The 23,419-nt window shown below is 44.6% G+C and overlaps 1 protein-coding gene and 1 non-coding gene across 15 annotated transcripts in view; both read right to left on the minus strand.

Annotated features, from left to right (window-relative positions):
• Positions 1-23,419, minus strand: part of LYRM9 (LYR motif containing 9) — an 82,801-nt gene that overhangs the window by 10,158 nt on the left and 49,224 nt on the right. For 11 of the 14 annotated variants that reach the window (XR_011247000.1, XR_011246990.1, XR_011246991.1 and 8 more), the window contains one exon: positions 6,299-6,367. The gene's annotated coding sequence lies outside the window, so the exon portion shown is untranslated. Of the gene's footprint in view, positions 1-4,781; positions 6,368-21,547; positions 22,371-23,419 lie in introns of those variants that run through there. The other 3 variants (XR_011247004.1, XR_011246996.1, XR_011247003.1) reach the window with 3 other exon arrangements.
• LOC138415623 (U6 spliceosomal RNA) lies at positions 11,150-11,256 on the minus strand. The gene has a single exon (XR_011247367.1). It is a non-coding gene; the product is annotated as a U6 spliceosomal RNA (small nuclear RNA).

Below are 23,419 nucleotides of genomic sequence, written 5' to 3' on the forward strand. Positions count from 1 at the left end.
ATCAGTTGATGGGCATTTAACTTGACTTCATTGTTTAGATATTATGAATAATGCTGCTATGAATATGTGAGCACAGTTTCATATGAAAAAATATTTTCGGTTCTCTTGGGTATATGACAGGAGTGGAATCGCTGGGTCACAGGAGAACTTCACGGTTAACTTTTTTTTATTGTTTAACTTGTGGAGGAACTGCCCTAATATTTTCCAAAGGGGCTACTCCATTTTATGTTCCCACCAGCAGTGTATGAGTGTTCCTATTTCTCTATGCAACCCTTGCCTGTCAACTATTGCCTGTCTTTTTCATTATACAATCACTTCCTAGTGGGTGTGCAGTAGTCAATGGACTTCTGATGAATGAATGAGTGGCTGGCCAATGGACGGATGGATGGACATGTAAAAGTAGGTGTCAGTCCCTGAGCTCCGAGATCTGATTTTGGTGGGAGAGCCTGCTCCTCCCGCTCTCTGGGGGCCTGCACTAAATGGAGAGACAGCAATCTGCAGACTGCCCCCACCTGTGGCTCCAGACACCCCAAAGCTGCCTCAGTTGGCTTACAGCTGCTGGGTGGCTTACGGCATGGCTCTGAATGGGACCTGTTTCTGGGTGGGGCTAGCTCTGTAACCCTTCTGGGCCTTGGTTTCCTCTTCTGGGAAATGAAAATAAAGCTCAGCATGTGGAATGACTGTAGGATGAAGCAATGCACGTAAACTGTCCACAAAGGGCACAGAGTGGGTGGTGCCTTTTTCCAGACTGTTTTCTCAGAAGTCTGCCCCATTCATGCATAAATGTCACTTCACTGGTTAACTGCTGGACAAGAGTTTGAGAAGAGAGAGGCGGTGGAAGGGGTAGGGGAAAGATCGGAGGTTTACAGATAGCAGGGAGCAGCAGCAGGGGCAGCCGGCGGCTGTGGAGTAGGCGGGCAGTGCAGACAATCCTGGGAGGATTATCACAGGCCTCCACCGGGCATTTCCTCCCAGGCATTTCTGTCCTCAAGCTCTCCGGATTTTCAGATCTCTGAGTCTTCTATGTAGGCCCTTGAAGGGCATTGGTTGGGGGCGCTGCGGGGGTGGGGGTGGGTGTTGGGGTGGGGAGCACCTAAGGGGTGCTGATTCAAACTCAACTGCAGGTCTACAAGCCAACCTCATGGAAGGGAGATCGAACGCCAAGATGTAGGATGGCATACGGGTTATCTGTTGTGCCCAACTTAACAGATAAATAACGATTCGGAGCCTCTTGGCAGGAATGAGTTTAAGGTTCTGTACTTTAAGGCTCAGCAGGAAAAAGTAACTGTACCTGTCCTAGCTCAGGAAAAGGGCGTGGTCAGAGCAATGACCCATATTTACTGTTCTGGACCAATATAAGGTGAGCTCTCTGTTGGGTAGTTTCTATGTTGCCTAAGTAATTGTTGATTGGGGCAGTTTAAAGGTCAAGAGAGATTCAGAGAATCTGCTGAAGTGCCTGAGGGCGGTGGTGGCCATGGCTTCTTCCCACTCTAGCTGTCTTCCAGAGGCTCTAGCACGTGTCAGAAGGTTGTGTCCAGTTTACGGGAAACCTGGGCAGAGGTTTACAGGAAGCCCCGGGCAGAGGGCATCACTCACGCAGAGAGGCCATGGAGTGCCGTTAGAGCCTGACCCGGTTGGGGGGAATTCTTAGCTCATCTGAATGGCTCCCGGTGAGCCGGTTCCCTGGTTCTGTGTAACATGGGGCCACGAGCCTCTTGGGGCTTCTGGTCCAGGTGATCTGATGGACCCTGATCAAGAAAGTAAAGGTGCATGAGGGGGAAATGTATGCTCTTAGTTTGACCAGAAGAGAAAACTGCAGCCTGTACTGGGTGGAGAGAGATGGAGAAAGTACACTCAGAGAGGAGCAGCTTTGTGACTGCAGCTTGGATTTGTCCCTGTTTTGTCTGTGAAAAAAAAAAAAAACAGCCACTCAGTCATGTTTGACTCTTTGTGACCCCAGGGACTGTAGCCCACCAGGCTCCTCTGTCCATGGGATTCTCCAGGCAAGAATATTAAAGCGGGTAGCCATTCCCTTCTCCAGGGGCTCTTCCCGACCCTGGGATCGAACCTGGGTCTTCCACGTTGCAGGCGGATCCTTTACCATCTGAGCCACCAGGGAAGCTGGTTTTGCCTGTAATTCTGTGTTAATTGTTTTCTCATTAATACCTAATTCCCAGCTGGAGAGACTCCTAGAAGCATTGGGACATCTGCTCTGGCCCAGACACTTCTGAGGAATTTCCTGGGCCTATTTCCCTGCTGTGTACCATGTGACCCCTCCCGGTCCATTGAACAAGGGTGGGCACCTCACCCTGGGGCAGCCAGTGGTCTCAGAGGTGGACCCTCTGGCTTTGAATATTTGAACTGGAGACAGAGGAACAGCAGTTGACAGCAGTGTAGACCTCCAAAAGACCCCCAGAAAGAAGAGAGAGGGTGGGAGGCAGAGGGCGGAGGAAGCCACCAGTAAACAGGAGTCTGGGGTGGGGAGCAGAGGACAGATTGCAGGACGCCCCAGATGGGCAGGGTGGAGGAAGCCCAGGCACTGGACATGACCACCTTCCGGGTCCCAAACTCTCCCCCAGGCTTTGTGACTCTGGCCATGTGACCCAGCTTCCTTATTGCCCAGAATATTCTCCAGTGAACTCTTTATTCCCCAAAGAAGCCTATATGAGAGGCTTGCGTTTTTGCAACTCCCTAACAAAGCCTAACACGGGTATTACTGCTTTATTGAGAAAGTTTCCTATTTCACAGTAAAAATGGAAGCAAACTGTTTATCAGGGACTGAGGAAGGAGAGGAACTAGACAATGATAAGGCTCGATGCTGGAAAGTACCCTGACTCCGCATCTTCCGGGGCTCTGGAACAGATGGTTTTGCTGAAGTTCCTGTTGGAAAGCAATCAACCTTTCATGGCCTGCTAAGTGACTTTGCTGCTGCTGCTGCTAAATCACTTCAGTCGTGTCCGACTCTGTGCAACCCCATAGACGGCAGCCCACGAGGCTTCCCCGTCCATGGGATTTTCCAGGCAAGAGTACTGGAGTGGGGTGCCATTGCCTTCTCTGATTAAGTGACTTTAATGAAGGCCAATTTTATGATTGCCTGGTGCACCCACCTGTCCTCCCTGGGTAATATGGAGGCACGGACTTTCTCACCATGAAGCTAGAGAAATCAAATGCTTGCCCGAAATTACACAGCATCTACCACCTGACTTGTTGAACAGTGAAAAATGAACAGAAACCTCAATTAAACAGACTTGGGAGATCACACAGCAGAGCTTCTCTGACCTGTGCATCTAGCAGAGCCCAGCAGGAAGAAGAAAGACTCCTCTTCTTTCCCGGCAAGCACTCAGCCAAGGAAAGCCACAGATGCCTTGTCTGCACAGACTTCCCAGCTTCCTTTGCCCTCTATAAAAGCAGTCTTCTTCCCTTGCCTTGCAGAGACTTGCACATGGCTCTTGGACCCCAAATTGCAATTCTCTGCTGATCCCAAATAAACCCATCTTTTAAAAATTTTTTTTAAAAAACCCATCTTTGCTGGAGAAATATCTGGCAGTGTATTGATTTCAGGTCAACCAGAGCTTCAGTGCGCTTCTCAGCTTAACTCCACTTCCCACACACTAGGTCTGCAGTCTGCCTGAAGACCTGCAGTCTGCCTGTCTTCCCTATTGTAGCTCAGAGGGATGAATCCAAGAGCCAGGAAGAACGAGGGAGGATCTCCAGGGCAGGCAATTCCTGAACAGAGCTTTGTGTTTGAATTAGCATTGGTTTTTCTTTCTTCTGATGTACAGATATATGAGTGTTAATACTTGTATAAATTCATGTGACCACCACCATATTCAGGATAGAGAATAGTCCCATCACCCTGCCAAACACACCATACTCCCAACCGCAACCCCCTGGAACTGTTATGTTCTCCGTCCCTATGGAGAGAAGTTTTGTCTTTTATAGATTGTCATATAAATGGAATTATAAAGTGTGTAATATTTGAAACTGATTTATTTCACCCAGCATAATGCCTTTAAGCACCGTCATAGTTTGTTCTGTTCTGTTGCAGAAGAGGAAGCCACTGTATGGACAAATGACAGTCTAATAATTCATCCACTGAAAGATACTGGGTGGTTACGTTTTTGACAGTTATGGGGAGAGCTGCTGCAACCATTTGTGTGCAGCTTCTTGCATGAACATAAGTTTTGTTTCTCTAGGTTACATGCCTAGAAGTGGAATTACTGGGTCTTGTGGTAACTGTATGAGAAACTGCCAAACTGTTTTCCAGAATTGACCATGTTAAGAATTCTGTGTTGGTCCAGTGTCTGCACTACCACAGCAAGGTGCAGGGGTTCAATCCTTGGTCAGGGAATTAAGGTACCACATGCCGTGATGTGGCATAAATAACTAAATAAATGTAAACAGCTTGTCACCTCTTTCTAAACAAACAAACAGACCCAGAATGGTTACACCGAATCACATTTCTACCAACAATAATGAGAGTTCTAGGAGAAGGCAATGGCAACCCACTCCAGTGTTCTTGCCTGGAGAATACCAGGGACCGGGGAGCCTGGCGGGCTGCTGTCTATGGGGTCACACAGAGTCGGACACGGCTGAAGCGACTTGGCAGCAGCAGCAGCAGCAGCCGTTGCTCCACACACTAGCCAGTCCTTATGATCGTCAGACTTTTGTTTGTTTAGTTTAACAGGTTGTAGGAGTATCTCACTGTGGTTTTGCGTTTCCCTAGTGACTAACGGTGCTGAGCATCTTTTTGCGTGCCTATTTGTCATTTGCATATCTTCTTTGGTTAAGTGTCTGTTCAAGTCTTTTGCTCTTTTAAAAAATTTGGTGTTTGTTTTCTTCCTGTTGAGTTTTGTAAATTCTTTTTATACTCTGCGCACAAATTATTTTCCAGACACATAGTTTACAAATACGGTCTCCCAGTCTTTTCAATTTCTTTAAAGTGCTCTTATAAAGTAAGTGTTATTGATTTTGCTTTTTTATGGATCATTAAGCAGGGTTTTGAAGAACACACCCGAAGGATTCTAGGCAAAGGACATACTATGTGCAAAGCAGCTCAATACTGCTGGAGAGGAGCATGTGGGGTAAGGGGTGGAGGGAGTGACTGGATCTTAGAAGGATCAGATCCCATGTCCCCAGGATGCCACACCAAGGAGTGCGGACAACTTGTCCTGTAGGTGAGGGAACCACCGAAGGACATGGCAATTGCTTGCTTTTATTTTGACTAACTTTTAAAAATGAGTTTCTCATAGGAAAACACAGAGCAACAAAAAGACAGTTAAAACCCTGTGTGATCCTACCACCGAGAGGGGAGGTACACTCGTTAACATTTGGGCTGGTTCTTCTTTTCATACACACATGTACACATACATTTTCTCTTTTACAAAAATGAGGCCATGTCATCATACTGTTTTAGAACATGTCTTTTGCTTTTGCTCAACAATAATATCTGTGAACTCTTTCCCATATCATTATTCTTTTACTTCCTCATGTCTTCAGTTAAGATTTTTTTTTTTTCGGGCCTCCCTGAAGCCCTGGTGATTCAGTGGTTAAGAACTTGCCTATCAGTGCAGGACACCGATTTGAACTCTGATCTGAGAATATCCCACATGCCATGGGGAGACTAAGCCTGTGGGCCACCGCTACTAACCCCTTTATTGGAGCCCATAAGCCGCAACTACTGAGCTCACACACCACGATGCGTGCCCTGGAGCCCAGGCTCCGCAACAAGAGAAGCCACTGCAATGAGAAGCCGGCACACCTCAAAGAAGAGTATCCCCCACTCATTGCAACTAGAGAAAGCCCGAGCAGCAACGGAGACCCACTGCACTCATAAAGAAATAAAGAAAATAAATTTTTAGAAAATTAACCTTTTTCTTTTTGTTATATTTTAATGTAAGATTTCATGCATTTAAATTAAAATGCCCAACATGAAAACCATGACAATATTAAGAACTACTATTTGGTTAAAGGATAAGAACACAAACAATAGCATCATCTCTGTGGTGAACACGTGTCTAGTTCTTCCTATGTGCCAGATGCTGTTCTTTATGTATATGAACTCCTGTCCTCTCCAAACAGCCCCCTGAGGTAGTGGCATTATCTCCATGTGACAATGGGGAAAGGCACAGAGAGGTTAAACCAGCTTCCCCAAGACCACACAGACAGTGAGTAGCAGAGGTAGGACTGGAACCTCTGGGTATGGAAACACCAGGTGGCCATGGAGGATGAGGGGGCACAGGGGTCAGGGGTGACTCCTAGAAAGGTGCTGTGACTGAGGAGCAGAGGTGCCACTTACCGAGCCAGGAAGATGGAGGAGGAGCTGAGCTAGGGGTCGGGGAAGGTCAGGAACTCGAGGCTGAAATGCCTGTGGAACAGGAAGGCAGAAACGAATGAATGTTTGCAAATGGAAAAAAGAAATGCACGAATGAATGGAGACATGACCCACTCCAGGCAAGGACGTTCACAGCAGCGCAGCAAAGAACTCTGACCAGTCAGGTCAGGGAAACCGTAACGCCGCAGGGTCTGGTTGAAGAGGGTCACAGCTGTTTACAACAGGGAGACCCATAGACATACAAGATTTGGGAGCAGTTGTTTTCACCGGTGTTCATCAAGTACCCAGGGTCTGGCAACTGCTCCATCCACAAGTTACTATCGCTACTCTGAACCTGGGATTGGGGGTCCGGCGGAGACCATGTCCACCGCTGGGTCCTGCCATCCCAACACCCAGCTGGGAACAAGGCACATTCCTCAGCGGTCAGGGCGGGAGGGAGGTGGTGGGATGGGGGACGCTTCCATGCTTCTTCTCAGAAGACAAAGGGCTCTTCATGATTTAATTAAAATGCCCATCAAAGGCCTCAGAAGATAAAGGCTAGTTGGAATGAAATAAAAATTGCTGGAGTGAACATATTACCAATTTAATTTCATTCTGGGGGCATCTATGAGGTTCCAATATTAAAGAGAGAATCCATCACTAAATTCCCATCTGTCCTGCCATGAGTGAGTGAGTAGGTGAGTGAAAGTCACTCAATCATGTCCGACTCTTTGTGACCCATGGTCTGTCCATGGAATTCTCCAGGCCAGAATACTGGAGTGGGTTGCCATTCCCTTCTCCAGGGGATCTTCCCAACCCAGGGATTGAACCCAGATCCCCTGCATTACAGGCAGACTCAGAATCAGGTACCATCTGAACTACCAGGGAAGCCCCATCCTGCCATACTGGGGGCATTTCTGAAGATGTCCAAGTTCTGTTTGAAGAGGCCCGGGGAGCTCTTAGCAGCTGAGCTCATCTGTCCTTTGTTTCTCAGTGAGAGGAGAGCTGTAGGGGGTGAGAGACTCTAGAATACAGAAGGCACTCAATTAGTGTATGTGAAAGGGAAGGAAGGAGAAAGGAAAGGAGCGGGGGTCAGGGGAGCTTTGGATTCAGAATTCAGCTGATTTGAGGGTGAGTCAAAGCCTTGCATAACAGCTTTTCCTCCAGATAACCCCATGACTCCCTTCCTCCCCGCCTTCAATTTTTTGCTCATATGCCCCTTTTCACTGAGGCCAACTTTGCCACCCGTTTAAAAGTACATCCCTTCCCCAACCCTGACCTTCCTGATCCCCCCTTCCCTGCTCCATCCATCTCCCCCAGAACTTAACTTCACATCCTATATAATTTACTAATTTGTTTGTTCGTTGTCTATTTCTCCCCACTAGAATGAAGGCCCCGTGAGAGCAAGAATGTTTGTCTCTTCTGTTCATTGATGTATATATATACCTCGTGCCTAGCATCATGCCTGCCTCGATAAATATTTGTTGGATGAAGGCACTGATTCATCTGGCAGAGAATAAATTGTTTATTAATAATTTATTAACTATCTCCTTCCAAGGAAAGTGAGTCTCAAGAATGACCCTGACTCTTCCCAGTGTCTCAGTAAGTCTCTGACCGTCTCACATTGGTTCTTCCTGGTCCAGCCTGCAGTCTCCCCTGAAACCAGTCCAGGATGGCCTGCCAGTCCTATGCCTTTTGTATAGCTCTGACTTCGAGCAATAGAAATATTTCATAAACACTGCACAGATTTTAAAGTGTACATAGTCTATACCAATCAGGAGGTGAAAAATATAAGCCCTTTCTCCAAACTACAGAAAAACTGGGCCAGGCAACGCCTCTTGTCAATAAAGAAGAAAAATTTAAGTTAAAAAAAAGAGAACAATCCTGGGTTAGCAGAGCCCACCGATCCAAAGGTGACATCCCCTGTTCAGCTGCACCTGCAGACTCTCAGGTATAAACTGAGAAGAAGGGAAGAACTACTCTTCCAGCATCAACTCAAGGGGCATAGCTCTCACCCCCAGGTCTGCTCCCCAGCTCTGTGCCCACCAGCCAAGTCCAAACCCCATACACTTCGGAAATGGTGAGAAATAACAAGCGCCTGTCAGCCCCTTCCTCGGAGTGTCAGAGGGAAGTCTACAAGAGCAGCTTTCTTGTCCCTTGCAGATGGCAGGGTGGCTGCTGGGGCTCACGTAGCCAGGGGGAAGGCCCTGGGGAGGAAGCCAGGAACACTCTGGACAGTAGTCATCTGTCTGGAAAACATTAGTCCTCAGTCTGATGTGTGCATAACCTGAGCCCAGACACTCTTTCGCTTTCACTTACAGAAATAAACAGTTTTGGGTCTCAAAATACTCAGGAGTTTCCTTGGTTACTGCTGCTGCCAGTACTGGTTAATCTTTCAGTGTTTACAGCCTATTCTTCTCCGGAAGCAAACATTCAGCCTGGGCAATGTGAAGAGTCATGAAAACATTGTAAAATGCAAAGCCGGCTTCTTTTCTCCAAGGGTAATTTCTTGGAAATCTTGTTTTGCCAGCAACACCTAAAAAATCTGGCCTGGTGCAACATCCTTCTAAGCATTATGGAGACAGAATTTTAGAAATGGAAAGAACCAAACTTTTCCCCTTGTATGTCCCATCTACCTTAGAGTTGATGGCTCCATACTATTTCAGCCCAGAGCATCCAGACTCCCTGCCCCTTCATCTCTTTCTTCTGAGGCATAGTTCAGAGACCTTCTCACTAGTTCAGAGACCCTCTCAGATTTTAACACTCTACGGGTCCAGATCCCTTTTAAAGACTAGATCTAAGATTAAGTCCACCCCTCCTACTTTGGCTGGAAAATACAGACTTTTCACTAACTTGAACTGGAACAGTTGGGTTTCCATAGGGAATGAATATAAAGAATTTTGGGCCCTACATCACATTAAACACAAAATTTAATTCAAAATGAATTGCAGGCCTAGACATGAAAAGGTAAAACAATAAAGCTTCTAGAAGAAAACATAGTATGAAATCTTCTTGACCAAGGGGTAGGCAAAGATTTCTTAAGCAGAATGCAAAAAGTTCCAGCTGTAAAAGGAAAGTTAATAAATTAGACCTCATTGAAATTAAAAACTCCTGTTCATCAAAAAGATATGATTAAGAAGGTATAAAGTTAGCCATAAACTAAAAGATATTTGCCATACTTACAAGTAACAACATATTTTATATATTTTTGTATCCCAAATATGGGCTTCCCAGGTGGCACTAGTGATAAAGAACTCACTTGCCAATGCAGGAGACATAAGAGATGCAGGTTCGATCCCTGGGTCGGGAAGATCCCCTAGAGGAGGAAATGGCAACCCACTCCAATATTCTTGCCTGGAGCATCCCATGGACAGCGGAGCCTGGCGGGCCCTAGTTCATAAGATCACAAAGAGTCGGACACGCCTGAGCAACTTAGCACACATGCACACACATCCCAAATATGTAACAAGGTTCTAAAAGTCAACAAGAAAAAGACAAATGATTCAATTATTAGGAACAGCTGAAAATTTTTACTTCACAAAAGAGAATATTCACATGGCCCAAAACAGCATTTTATTTTATTTTATTTTTTATTTTTTTTAATTTTTAGTTTTTTATTTTTTAAATTTTAAAATCTTTAATTCTTACATGCATTCCCAAACATGAACCCCCCTCCCACCTCCCTCCCCAGAACATCTTTCTGGGTCATCCCCATGCACCAGCCCCAAGCATGCTGCATCCTGCGTCAGACATAGACTGGCGATTCAATTCACATGATAGTATACATGTTAGAATGTCATTCTCCCAAATCATCCCACCCTCTCCCTCTCCCTCTGAGTCCAAAAGTCCATTATACACATCTGTGTCTCTTTCCCTGTCTTGCATACAGGGTCATCATTGCCATCTTCCTAAATTCCATATATATGTGTTAGTATACTGTATTGGTGTTTTTCTTTCTGGCTTACTTCACTCTGTATAATCGGCTCCAGTTTCATCCATCTCATCAGAACTGATTCAAATGAATTCTTTTTAACGGCTGAGTAATACTCCATTGTGTATATGTACCACAGCTTTCTTATCCATTCATCTGCTGATGGACATCTAGGTTGTTTCCATGTCCTGGCTATTATAAACAGTGCTGCGATGAACATTGGGGTACATGTGTCTCTTTCAATTCTGGTTTCCTCGGTGTGTATGCCCAGAAGTGGGATTGCTGGGTCATAAGGTAGTTCTATTTGCAATTTTTTAAGGAATCTCCACACTGTTCTCCATAGTGGCTGTACTAGTTTGCATTCCCACCAACCGTGTAGGAGGGTTCCCTTTTCTCCACACCCTCTCCAGCATTTATTGCTTGCAGATTTTTGGATCGCAGCCATTCTGACTGGTGTGAAGTGGTACCTCATTGTGGTTTTGATTTGCATTTCTCTAATAATGAGTGATGTTGAGCATCTTTTCATGTGTTTGTTAGCCATCCGTATGTCTTCTTTGGAGAAATGTCTATTTAGTTCTTTGGCCCATTTTTTGATTGGGTCGTTTATTTTTCTGGAGTTGAGCTGCAGAAGTTGCTTGTATATTTTTGAGATTAGTTGTTTGTCAGTTGCTTCATTTGCTATTATTTTCTCCCATTCAGATGGCTGTCTTTTCACCTTGCTTATATTTTCCTTTGTTGTGCAGAAGCTTTTAATTTTAATTAGATCCCATTTGTTTATTTTTGCTTTTATTTCCAGAATTCTGGGAGGTGGATCATAGAGGATCCTGCTGTGATTTATGTCTGAGAGTGTTTTGCCTATGTTCTCCTCTAGGAGTTTTATAGTTTCTGATCTTACATTTAGATCTAAAAATATGGAACGCTTCACGAATTTGCGTGTCATCCTTGCGCAGGGGCCATGCTAATCTTCTCTGTATCGTTCCAATTTTAGTATATGTGCTGCCGAAGCGAGCACCCAAAACAGCATTTTAAAAGGTGCTCAACATCATTAGTCACCAAGGTAACACAAAATCCACAAGGAGCTACCACAACATACTGACCCAAATGGTGGAGTTGAGTACCTGTAGCAGAGACTTGGAGAAGGCAGTGGCACCCCACTCCAGTACTCTTGCCTGGAAAATCCCATGGACGGAGAAGCCTGGTGGGCTGCAGTCCATGGGGTCGCTGAGAGTTGGACACGACTCAGTGACTTCACTTTCACTTTTCACTTTCATGCATTGGAGAAGGAAGTGGCAACCCACTCCAGTGTTCTTGCCTAGAGAATCCCAGGGACGGCAGAGCCTGGTGGGCTGCTGTCTATGGGGTCACACAGAGTCGGACACGACTAAAGCAACTTAGCAGCAGCAGCAGCAGAGACTTATATAATCTGTGTAGCTGAAAGTGTTTATTATCTTACCTTTTACAGAAACAGTTTGCTGACTCCCCGATACACAGCAGGTCTTTTTGACAAAGATCGACTCCCTAATACATGCAAAAACCTGACTGATTCTCACAGACAAAATGCTGAGTGAAAGAAGCCAAATACAAGTGTACCCTGTATGATTCCATTCAGATACGGTTCAGCAGCAGGCAAAATTAATCTCTGGTGATGGAGGTCAAGCCAGTGATTACCTCTGTGTGGATGCAAGGAAGGAAGTAAGAGGGACCCTGTGCTCCGTCTCTTGATTGGGTCAGGGTGGAGATTCCACTGGTGTGTCATTATGCAAAAACCCATCAAGCTGCATAGTGTAATTTTGTGCATTTTACTGCATATAACTTCTCTTCAATTTTAAAACGGAAAAAGTGCTGGTCTTCAGGCAGGGCTTCCCTGATAGTTCAGTTGGTAAAGAATTCGTCTGCAATTCAGGAGGCCCCAGTTCGATTCCTGAGTCTAGAAGATACGCTGGCGAAGGGAATGGCCACCCACTCCAGTATTGTTGGGCTTCCTTTGCGGCTCAGCTGGTAAAGAATCCTCCCACAATGCGAGAGACCTGGGTTTGATCCCCGGGTTGGGAAGATCCCCTGGAGAAGGGAAAGGCTACCCACTCCAGTATTCTGGCCTGGAGAATCCCATGGACTACATCGTCCATGGGGTCACAAAGAGTCAGACACAAGTGAGCAACTTTCAGTTCACATCAGGTCTACCATATGCAAAGCACATTGGGGGGGGGTTTCTTCTTTCATCCCAGAGACTGAACTCAGTATTAAGTGGCCACACCTGGCCCCTTGCTGACTCAAGCATGCCAAGATCTTTGCATTTATAGCCACAGGCCACCATGCTTCGTACCACTTGAGCCCATCCACCTGGCTCCAGAGAGCTAGATCCAACCGACGGTGTCACAGGCGACTCTCCACATCTAGTCTTCAGACTTTAGGACAACTGTAAATGAGCTGAGAGTTTGCTAGTGACACCTATTCCTGGCCCCTCCTCCCCCAGTTTCTACTTCTTTCAGGTCCTGGGTGGCATTGTCAGTAGTTTGGCATGTGAATCTGACCCAGAAGATCTGGAGACCACACTTTAGGAAGCGTTGCTGTGCAGGCTGAGGCAGGAGGTGTGAGGGTGCAAAGGGGAAGAGACAAATTGCTCTAGAAAGGGAAGAGAGAACCTGCGAGGAAGAGGGAGTGGGTGAGACTGAGGGGAGTAGGGAGAGAAGTACTGATCGGAAATGGGGTTGGGGATCTTTATTAAGCTGGTGTCTAGGGGAACACCTTCTCCATCTCTCCACCCAAGTGTTGTAAAGATCCCAGTTCTTATTACTATACTAAGACGTGCCCACCTCCTAGGTGAGCTCAGGATGAGAAAAGAGCCTGTTCTTAGAGATTCGGTCACATCTGGATTTGATAGCCACCCAGGAAAATATGTGTCATCCCCCTTTCAGCACCTGGGGCCAGTCATTCCCCTTCATAAAGCCCAGGTTCAAGCTGCCCCTTCAATCATATTCAGGCAGGTTTGTTTTGTTTTGTTTTGTTTTCTATTTAGGAATTTTATTTTATTTTTTTTTTAAGAAAGCACTTGAGTGGTGTTCTTTGATTTTTCTTTCCATGGTAAACTGAAGTTTTACAGAGAATCCATACCCTTTGAACTGGTGGTTTGAGCTTCTGAATGAACAAAAATCAACTAATGGGGTTATTTTCTTCTCAGGGAAGGAATGAAGAAACTGCAAGAGAGAGAGGTTTACCTTTTATTTAAGGAAAATTGGAAGAAAATAAGTTATAAGTGGTAGCCTTACTAACAAACAAATTTAACACTACCTGCACCTACAGAACATGATTTGGAATTGTATAGCTTTCCCAATCCTACTAGGTCAAGGTGTATTAGAAAAAATACGGTATTTTCCACCATATGCGTTTCATGTTGCCTGTGTACAGCTCTGGAATTTTGTGGACCTAGGGAAGGAACAGAGAGTTAAAAAGTAAAACAGACACTCAGTATTCGGGCCTGTGGAGAATCATGGGAAAGCAAAACCCTTTTACTAGATTTGATTTTTTTAAAAAACAAAACGAAAATAGGAAAACTGTGCACACACCATGGGCAAGATCAAATAAGCCAGACAATGTGGCCAGATGAGTCTGCAGGAAATAGGTTGCATTAAGAAAACTGATGGAGTTTTCAGCAGCTGTTACAAAGAGCAAACAAAGCAAGACGTGATAATATCACAGGACTTGTGAAAAAACTGGGGGACAAATACCTCCACAAGCGCTTTCCCGCTTTAGGAATCTTGGAGAGGAATGGGCACTGTGGTTGCCTCTGGGAAGGGAAACGGTGTGGGAGAGAATCAGGGTTGGAAAGCCACTCCGTCGTGTCCAACTCTATGCCATCCATGGAATCCTCCAGGCCAGAATACTGGGGTGGGTAGCCCTTCCCTTCTCCAGGGGATCTTCCCAACCCAGGAATCAAACCCAGGTCTCCCACATTGTAGGCGGATTCTTTACCAGCTGAGCCACAAGGCAGGGTTGGGAGGAAGACTTAATTTCTATCCTACATTCTTTGAGGCTGTTTGACTTTTTCACCCTGCATAAATTTTGTCTACTAAAAGAGTAAAAATTAAGAAACGAAGAGAGGGAGGGATGGGAGGAGGGAATAGACTATTTGGTGGGCATTTGTTCTTGAAAAGCCAGCTCAGAGCTGTTCTAGAAGGAGAAGCAAGCACAGGCTCCAGAGTGTTCCTGCTGGCCAGCCCGTGGTGCCCACAGGCCGCGTGCCAGGTCTGTCACCGTGCCCGGCACTCTGTCCTCCATCACTTGCTCCACAGCCTGAGGTAAGAACATGTCTTGAGGTCGTGCCCACACCCTGGGTGGAAACACCATGGTGTTCCAATGTGGAATTTCCAGCAGCTCTTGCAGCACAGGGTAGGAGTTTGGAAAATGAACTCCAAGGCAGAAGCAAGAAGTGCAGAAGGGACAGGGGTTAGAAAATACACAAAGAGCTGTCAAAGGGCCTCCTGGTCACTGTCAGAGCATAAGAGATGACAGGCAGGACAGGGCAGTGGTTACAGGTCTGGACCCATGTTATCTGGGGTCAAATCCTGGCTTTTCCACTTAAGAGACTGCGAGACCCTCCAGAACATCATTTCCCCCATGTACAATGACAAAATCTACCATGCAGGAATAGTGAAAATTAAATAAATTAAGGTGTTAGTGTTTAAGTACAGAACAAACACATAGTAGATGTTAGCTATTTATGGCTCCTCTATTTTCTTTGAATTCTCATAGTACTGTGTCAGACAGGATGTGATTATTGGTCTATTTTCTCCTGATACATCAAAGTTCAGATCAATAAACTTTGTTAAGGGTTAGACAAAGGAGTCTCTGATACCAAGCACAGGGTTTCATCCATTACATCAGCATTTCCCAAACTCTGTTCCAATGAACAACTGATGTATCCCCCAAATCTTAATGAATGTTCCTCCAACACAAGGTTTTGTGACCAATAAGTCTGAGAAATACTGATAAATGAAATTAATCAGGTTATTTACTGTAAGATTCGTCAGAGCCTTTAAAATGCTAATCCACCCATGACTCCATGATGGAGTAGCATTTCCCAAGTCATGTGACCACTGAACGATTTTGTTTTCCGTGGCATACATATTAACACACAGAGTAACATTAAGGTTCTATGAAAAATAGCTCTGGACATGCTTTGCTACATTAAAGGACAAGCACGTCACTTCCCTGGTGGTCCAGTGGATAGGGGGACACGAGACACCTCGTCAGATCCAGTTAAGTCTGTGAGCCACAACTACTGAGCCCAAGCTCTGGAGCCCAGTTCCACAATCAGAGAGGCCATCGCACATAGAGGCCCACGCGCTGCAGCTAGAGAGGAGCCTCTGCTCGCCACAGCTTGAGAACGCCCTCGCAGCAATGAGGAGCCCACGGGCCACAGCAAAGACCCAGAGCAGCCATAAATAACCAAACATTGCGAAAAGAACCAGCGCGACTAGAAGAGGGCTATTTAAGATCTGTTTTCATGTCAGTCTCCATCAAAGAGAAGGTCTTCCAACCACGAAGTGTAGAACACATGTGGGCACGGTGGTTAGGACAGGGATGGTGAGCCACGCGAAGTACATGAGCACGGAGGTAAGACCGGGATCTGAATTAAGATCTTTTGTTGGGGGGGAGCGTGCTAGGTCTTCACTGCAGCGCGTGGCTCTTCATCGCAGCACACAGGCTTCTCTAGTTGTGGCACACAAACTTAGTTGCCCCTCAGCATATGGGATCTTAGTTCCCCAACCAGGGATCGAGCCCATGATCCCTGTAATGGAAGGTGGAATCGTTACCACTGGACCACCAAGGAAGTCCCCTGAAGGCAAATCTTGAGTTCCCTGGAATGATGGGTCATTTGCTATCTCAGAACCTCAGTTTCCTCATCTATAAGTTGGCAGAATAACATCTACTTTGCTTGGCTGTTTTACGATTTAAATTTCAGTGAGTAATATCTCAGGGTTAGTTTCCTTTCTTCAGTTAGAATGTTTTCAGTTGCAAACAGCAGACAGAAACACTTAAATTGGCTTAAACAAAAAGGGAATTTACCAAAGTAAGTAGAAGTCCAGATAAGGTTTTACCAGCACTTATGATATAATTAGAGTAGGTGATAATTCTCACTGTCAGGAAGCTTAATGCCCATCCCTGGAAAAATTCTAAACTGAGTATTGCACAGATGATCTTTTAGTACCTTGATCTCTAGGGACCAATGCAAATTCACTAAGAACAAGTCATTGGAAGATAGTCCTTTTTATTTTTTCAAAAAAAAATTATCCCATCGGGGACCAGTGATTCTCAAGCTGTGTAGGCAGGCACCCTAGACAGCTCTCAGAATTTCCAGAGGCATTTTCTACCAAATTCCCTCGGCTGATAGATCTATTTTAAAAGTGGAATAAATAAGCATTGCACAGGCCATGGGCGAAAAAAATGTTTGAGAAGCACTGTCACAGCCATAGTATGACTGGTTCTCAGAAAGGGCATTTGATAAAACCTCTCTTGAGGGCTTCATAGATAAATACGCCTGGGGCATGTGAGCAGCAGCAAACAACAGCTCCTAATGATGAAACACTATACAGTTTTGTGTAAAACACACAGAATCTTGAATTTTCTATTTAAGCAGAACTTGAAATCTTTTATTAAATGTGCATTGGTTATATGTATACTGCTCAATGATGGATAAATTGTGAAGTCCAACTTATATTCAGTGGATTAAAAAAGAGTTGTGTACCAAGATGCTCATTTTAGCATTATTTATAGCAGACAGGGAAAACAATGGAAAAGCCCAACAATAGCAAAATGGTTCGTAAATCATACAAAAGAGTATTAAGGTAAAACACAGACTAAACGAAAGAATTATCATATAGTCATTATGATGTTACTTGGGATTCCCTGGCAGCTCAGCAGTAAAGAAACTGTCTGTGATGCAGGAGACACGGGTTCGATCCCTGGGTCGGGAAGATCCCCTGGAGAAGGAAAGGGCAACCCACTCCAGTATTCTTGCCTGGGAAATCCCATGGACAGAGGAGGCCGGTGAGCTACAGTCCATGGGGTTGCAAAAGAGTTGGACACAACTTAGCAACTAAACAAAAAAATGATGTTACATAGCCTCATTATGAAGCAAGATTGTGAAGAACACATAATGACATAAAATATATAATCTGAATTTTGTTTTAAAAAAGTTTAAACACAGAGAAATGGATAAGAAGGTAGAATGAATGATAAACATGTTAATGATTGATTTCTTTTTCTTTTTTTTTTAACCTTTCTATGGTTTTCCAAAGTCCCTCTCTTTTATAACTAAGTGGGGGAAACAGCAATAAACGTTCTTTTAATATATCATTGGGTGTTTTTACAGATCATAAGCCCAGCATGAGTCAACAGTGAACAGACACATCTGCCAAAAATACTAAAAACTCTCTGCTCCTGAAGAGAAGCAGAGTGTTCTGAAAATAGGAGGTGACAACCTTTGGCATACAGATGGCTCATCCTTATATGAAACTTTGTGTCCAGTTCAGGAAACCACATTTTTAAGGACATTGGGACACTGCGGCATGCCCAAAGTAGGGAAAGAAAGGACATTAGGAAAGTTTATACCATGTCATATTTACTCATTAATGAATTCACCTATTCAACCTCAAAAGTACCTCTTAGGCACTGTAGGTGAAATGGGAGAATTATATCAAAGGATGGTTGATGCATATAAGTTGGGGGCACAATAGCTGTCTACAATATTTTAAGGTCTATCATGTGGCAAATGGACCGGGGGCATATAAAGTTTCAAGAGTGCATGGAGGCATATATGGTCAAATAATTTTCTACAAGGATGCCAAGACCACTCAATGGTTAAAGGACAGTCTTCATCAAATGGTGTTGGTTTGATGAATATCCCCGTGCAAAGGATGAAATTGGGTCCTCCTCTTACTCCTCATTTCTAAAAGTAACTCAAAATAGATCAAAGACTTAAATGTAAGAGCTAAATCTACCAAAGTCTTAGGCGAAAACATCATGGCATTGCAATTAGCAATAATTTCTTGGATATGATAGCAAAAGAACAAGCAATGAAAGAAAAAGTAAATACATTGGAATTCATTAAAATTTAAATGGAAAGGAAACCCAAAAAAGAGGGGCCATATGTATATATAGATATGGGCTTCCCTGGTGGGTGGGATAGTAAAGAATCTGCCTGCAATGCAGGAGACCCGGGTTGGATCCCTGGGTTGGTAAGATCCCCTGGAGAAGGAAATGGCTGCCTTCTCTGGACAGAGGAGCCTGGCAGGCTACAGTCCATGGAGTCACAGAGAGTCAGATACAACTGAGTGACTAACACTTTCTCCTTCACTATGCATACATACAGCTGATTCACTTTGCTGTACAGTAGAAACTAACACAACATTGTAAAGCAATTATACTCCAATAAAAACTTTTTAAAAAACGTTTCTGGGCCAAAGGACGCTATCAACAGAGTGAAAGGAAATCCCCCAAGTGGGAGAAAATAATTGTAGCAAATCCTATTTCTGATCCTTATGGGATATCTATATCCTCGACTTATATCCTGATAAACCCACGGGAAAGTTGAAAATATCACAAGTTGAAAATGCATTTAATATACCCAAACTACTGAACATCATAGCTTAGCCCGCCTTAAATGGGCCCAAGCCACTCACATTAGCCTACGGTCGAGCAAAATCATTTAACACTAAGCCTATTTTATAATATGTTGAATATCTCTTATAACTGATTGACTGCTGTATGGAAAGCGATCAGCGCGGTTGGCTGGGTGCAGAATGATTGTTAAGTGCATCGGCTGTTTTCCTTCATGATTGCTTGGCTGACTGGGACCCGCGGCTTGCTGCTGGTGCCCAGCATCAGGAGAGAGTATTTTCCCTCATATCGCTGACCTGGGAAACATCAAAATTCAAGGTGTAGTTTCTACTAAATGTTTATCGATTTCACACTGTCGCAGCTCAAAACCAACACAGTTTGGAGACCATCTGACTCTGTGTGTGTATATATTTCTACCTGCAACTCTAATCTTTTCTGACTAATGATAAGGATTAATAAATCTCCAATAACTTAACAACCAAAACACACAGCCCAATTAAAAAATGGGCAAAGGACTTGAATATACATTTCTCCAAAAATGATTTACAGTACCAATAAATACATGAAAGGATGCTCAATATCAATACTTATCAGAGAAATGCAAATCAAAACCCCAATGAAATACCAGTTCACACACATTAGAATGATGGCTATTATTGAAAAAGTAAAATAGAATAAAATAAACAGATAATAACAAGGGTTGGTAAAGATGTGAAAAAATCAGAACCCTTGTATACGGCTGGTGGAAATGTAAAATGGTGCAGTCACTGTGGAAAAAAGTATGACAGTTCCTCAAAAAGTTAAGCATAGAATTATCATACGATGTAGCAGTTCTACTTCTGAGTATATGCCTAAAAGAATTGAAAGCAGGGTGTCAGGACTTCCCTGGTGGTCCAGTGGCTAAGACTCTGTGCTCCCCATGCAGGGGGCCTGGATTCGATCCCTGGTCAGGGAACTAGATCCCACGTGCTGCAACTAAGAATTCTCATGCTGCAAATGAAGATCCCACGTGCCGCAACAAAGACAGAGGAAGCTTCATGCCGCAACGGGGACCTGGCACAGCCAAATAAATAAATACTTTTTAAAAGCAAGGTGTTAAACAGATATTGTACCTCATGTTCATAGCATCATTATTCACAAGTATCCATTGACAGCTGAATGGATAAACAAATGTAGTATATACTTTCAATGGAATGTTACTCAACCTTTAAAATGAATTCTGACATGGATGAATCCTGAGGACCTGATGCTAAATGAAATAAGCCTGTCCAAAAGGACAAATATCATATGATTCACATATATGAGGCACCTGTATGTGTGTGTGTGCTCCAACTCTTTGTGTGTCCAACTCTTTGCGACCCCATAGCCCGCCAGGCTCCTCTGTCCATGGAATTTTCCAGAATACCAGAGTGGTTGCCATTTCCTACTCAAGGGGATCTTTCCGACCCAGGGATAGAAACTGCATCTCCTGCGCTGGCAGGCTGATTCTTGATTTTATCAACAGCGCCACCTGGGAAGCCCATATGAGGCACCTAAGGTGTCAAGGTGTCGTCACTCAGTCGTGTCCGACTCTTTGTGACCCCATGGACTATAGCCTACCAGGCTCCTCCGTCCATGGGATTTTCCAGGCAAGAGTACTGGAGTGGGGTAGCCATTTCCTTCTCCAGGGGATCTTCCCGACCCAGGGATCAAACCTGGGTCTTCTGCATTGCAAGCAGATGCTTTACCCTCTAAGCCACCAGGGAAGCCCCACGAGGCACCTAGAAGTAGTCAAATTCACCATCAGACAGTGCAATGATGGTCGCTGGGTCTCAAGGGAGGGAGGGATGAGTGGTTTAATTAATCGTTTAATGGGCACAGAACTTCAGTTTGGGAAAATGAAAAGTTCAGTAGATGGACTGCGGTGATGGTTGAGAATACATAAAGGGAGGGTCATACCCACCAGGATAGCTAAAACAAAAGACTAAGAACCAAGTGTTAGCAAGAGCATGGAACAACAAACTCCCATACATTGCTGGTGGGAATGTAAAAGCTGAAACTGCTGCTGCTGCTGCTGCTAAGTCACTTCAGTCGTGTCCAGCTCTGTGAGACCCCATGGACGGCAGCCCACCAGGCTCCCCCGTCCCTGGGATTCTCCAGGCAAGAACACTGGAGTGGGTTGCCATTTCCTTCTTCAATGCATGAAAGTGAAAAGTGAAAGTCAAGTCGCTCAGTCATGTCTGACTAGTAGCGACCCCATGGACTGCAGCCTACCAGGCTCCTCAGTCCATGGGATTTTCCAGGCAAGATTACTGGAGTGGGGTGCCATTGCCTTCTCCGAAGCTGAAACTATGACCCAGCAATTCTATTTCTATATATTAACCCAAAGAAGACACTTCATGTGCAAACAATAATACACACACAAGAATGTTTATAGGGCCCTTTATCCATAATAGTCAAACACTAGGTACAAGTAGAATGCCCATCAACAGAATAATTAATTAATTAATTATGGGATAGTCATAAAATGGAATACTATTCAGCATAAAAAAGAAAAAACTTGAGTTTACAAAGTGAGATAAAAGAATCTCACAGATGCTATGCTAAATGGAAGAAATCAGATAGATAATGGATCATTTTTCTTGCCACTTTCAAGAATTTTTTTCTTTAATTTTTAGAAGCTTGATTACGTGTCTTGGCATGAATTTTTTTTTTTTAGGATTATCCTTTATGGGACTTTTTCAGCTTCTTTAATCTGTGTCTGTTGCCAAGTTTGGGAAGTTTTCATCCGTCTTTGCTTAAAATACATTTTAAGCTTCACTCTTTTCCTAGGGCTCCAATGACACAAATATTCTTTTGTTATAGTCTCATAGGTCCCTACAGCTCTGTTTTTTCCCATATATTTCTTTTTACTGTTCAGATTTGAGAATTTCTATTTTTTATCACCAAGTTCATTAATTCTTTCTTCTGTCCTCTCTCTATTCTTCCCTTAAGCCCATCAACTGAGTTTTAAATGTTTGGTTACTGCATTTTTCAGTTCTAAAATTTCTGCTTGATTCTTTTTCACATCTTCTATTCCTTTGCTGAGATTTTTCAGTTTTTTATTTGTTTCAAATATGTTTGTCATTGCTTGTTGAAACATTTTCACCATGACTGCTTTAAAATCCTTGCCAGGTAAGTCTAGCATCTGTTTCATCTTGGCACTGGTCTGAGAATCCCATGGAACATTATACAACTACAGTCTAGGGGCCTGAGATGCTAAGAAAAATTGTTTCTCATTTCCCAAAATTATGATAGGAACTGAGAACAAAGGGAACTGGATCTACCATGTAGCAAATTCCATGAGCCACCAGGGAGTTCCCTGGGGATCCAATGGCTGAGACTTCAGGCTCCCAGTGCTGGGGGCCTGGGTTCAATCCCTGGTCGGGGAACTAGATCTCACATGCTGCAACTAGGTCTCAGAGTTCACACGCCGCAGCTAAAGATCCGCATGCAGCAGCTGAGACCTGGAACAGCCAGATAAATAACCTAAAGACAAAAAAGCAAAGTCCATGAGCCACCAGCTTGAAGTAAGCCACCTTTCCCCCAGGCCTGTCAAGAGATTAACGCTCATAGGAGTCAGGCATAGACCCCCTTCTCTCCACCACCTGGGTCTATATAAAGCTGGTGGTTGAGGGTGAGAGGGGAGATGCTTCTTGGGGGAGGACAGTGTTTGTGAAAAGAAGTTCTTCTATCCTTACTCCCCTGGGGATGGAGAGGGAGGAGTGGGCCTTCGACTAGTTCAAACAGGGATGAGACTCAGTAAAAACCTGGCAGTGTCTGCACGATGGGGAGATGGACACTTCATCGCCTAGTTGATGTCCACCGAGCTGCCCTGGCGCTACTGGAGTGGCAGCGTCAAGAGAGGGCAAGAACTCTCCCCTCCACCCTGCCAGCAGCCAGGACCTGCAGGTGCCAGAGTTGGGGCGCTGGAGAGCACGATGAGCTGGGAGGCTGCTGGTTTGCTGGAAACGAGGAAACAAGCTCCACTGGGCACAGAGGCAGGAGTGGCAGGGGCTTCCTGCTGGCAGTCAGCCTGAACATGTCCAGTCTCAAGGGACTCCTACAGCCTGGCAAAGTTGCTTGACACCATAGTGTACCAAGGGGGTATGGTCTGCGCAAGTGGGAAGGAGTATTTTATCACTGACGTTGTTTGATATTTTCTGGGCATAATGAGGACAAACACAGACTGACTTTTGTCAGTTTTACGATTGCTTTTAAATTCTGTATGGACAGTGCCCCCAGCATGCCCACCCCTCAACATGCCACTTGACCTTGATGTTGACACTGAGTCTCTTGCAGGTGGGCTCTTAGCAGGTGCCTCGTCTGACCTGAAGCAGGGATTATCCACGGAGGACAGAGGGGTTGACTGACAGCAGACATACCTCACCCAGCATGCACACTCACATCTCAGAAGAAGAGGAGCCTCCTGGGAGAGGAGGCCTGGGAGAGGAGGGATGTTTGGAATTGAAACAGGATTAAAGTTTTTAAATGGAGAGAATGTACCTAACATTGTTAACATTAAGGTTTAATAACTT

This window comes from Ovis canadensis, chromosome 11 (genome assembly GCF_042477335.2).
Source record: "Ovis canadensis isolate MfBH-ARS-UI-01 breed Bighorn chromosome 11, ARS-UI_OviCan_v2, whole genome shotgun sequence".
NCBI lineage: Eukaryota > Metazoa > Chordata > Mammalia > Artiodactyla > Bovidae > Ovis > Ovis canadensis.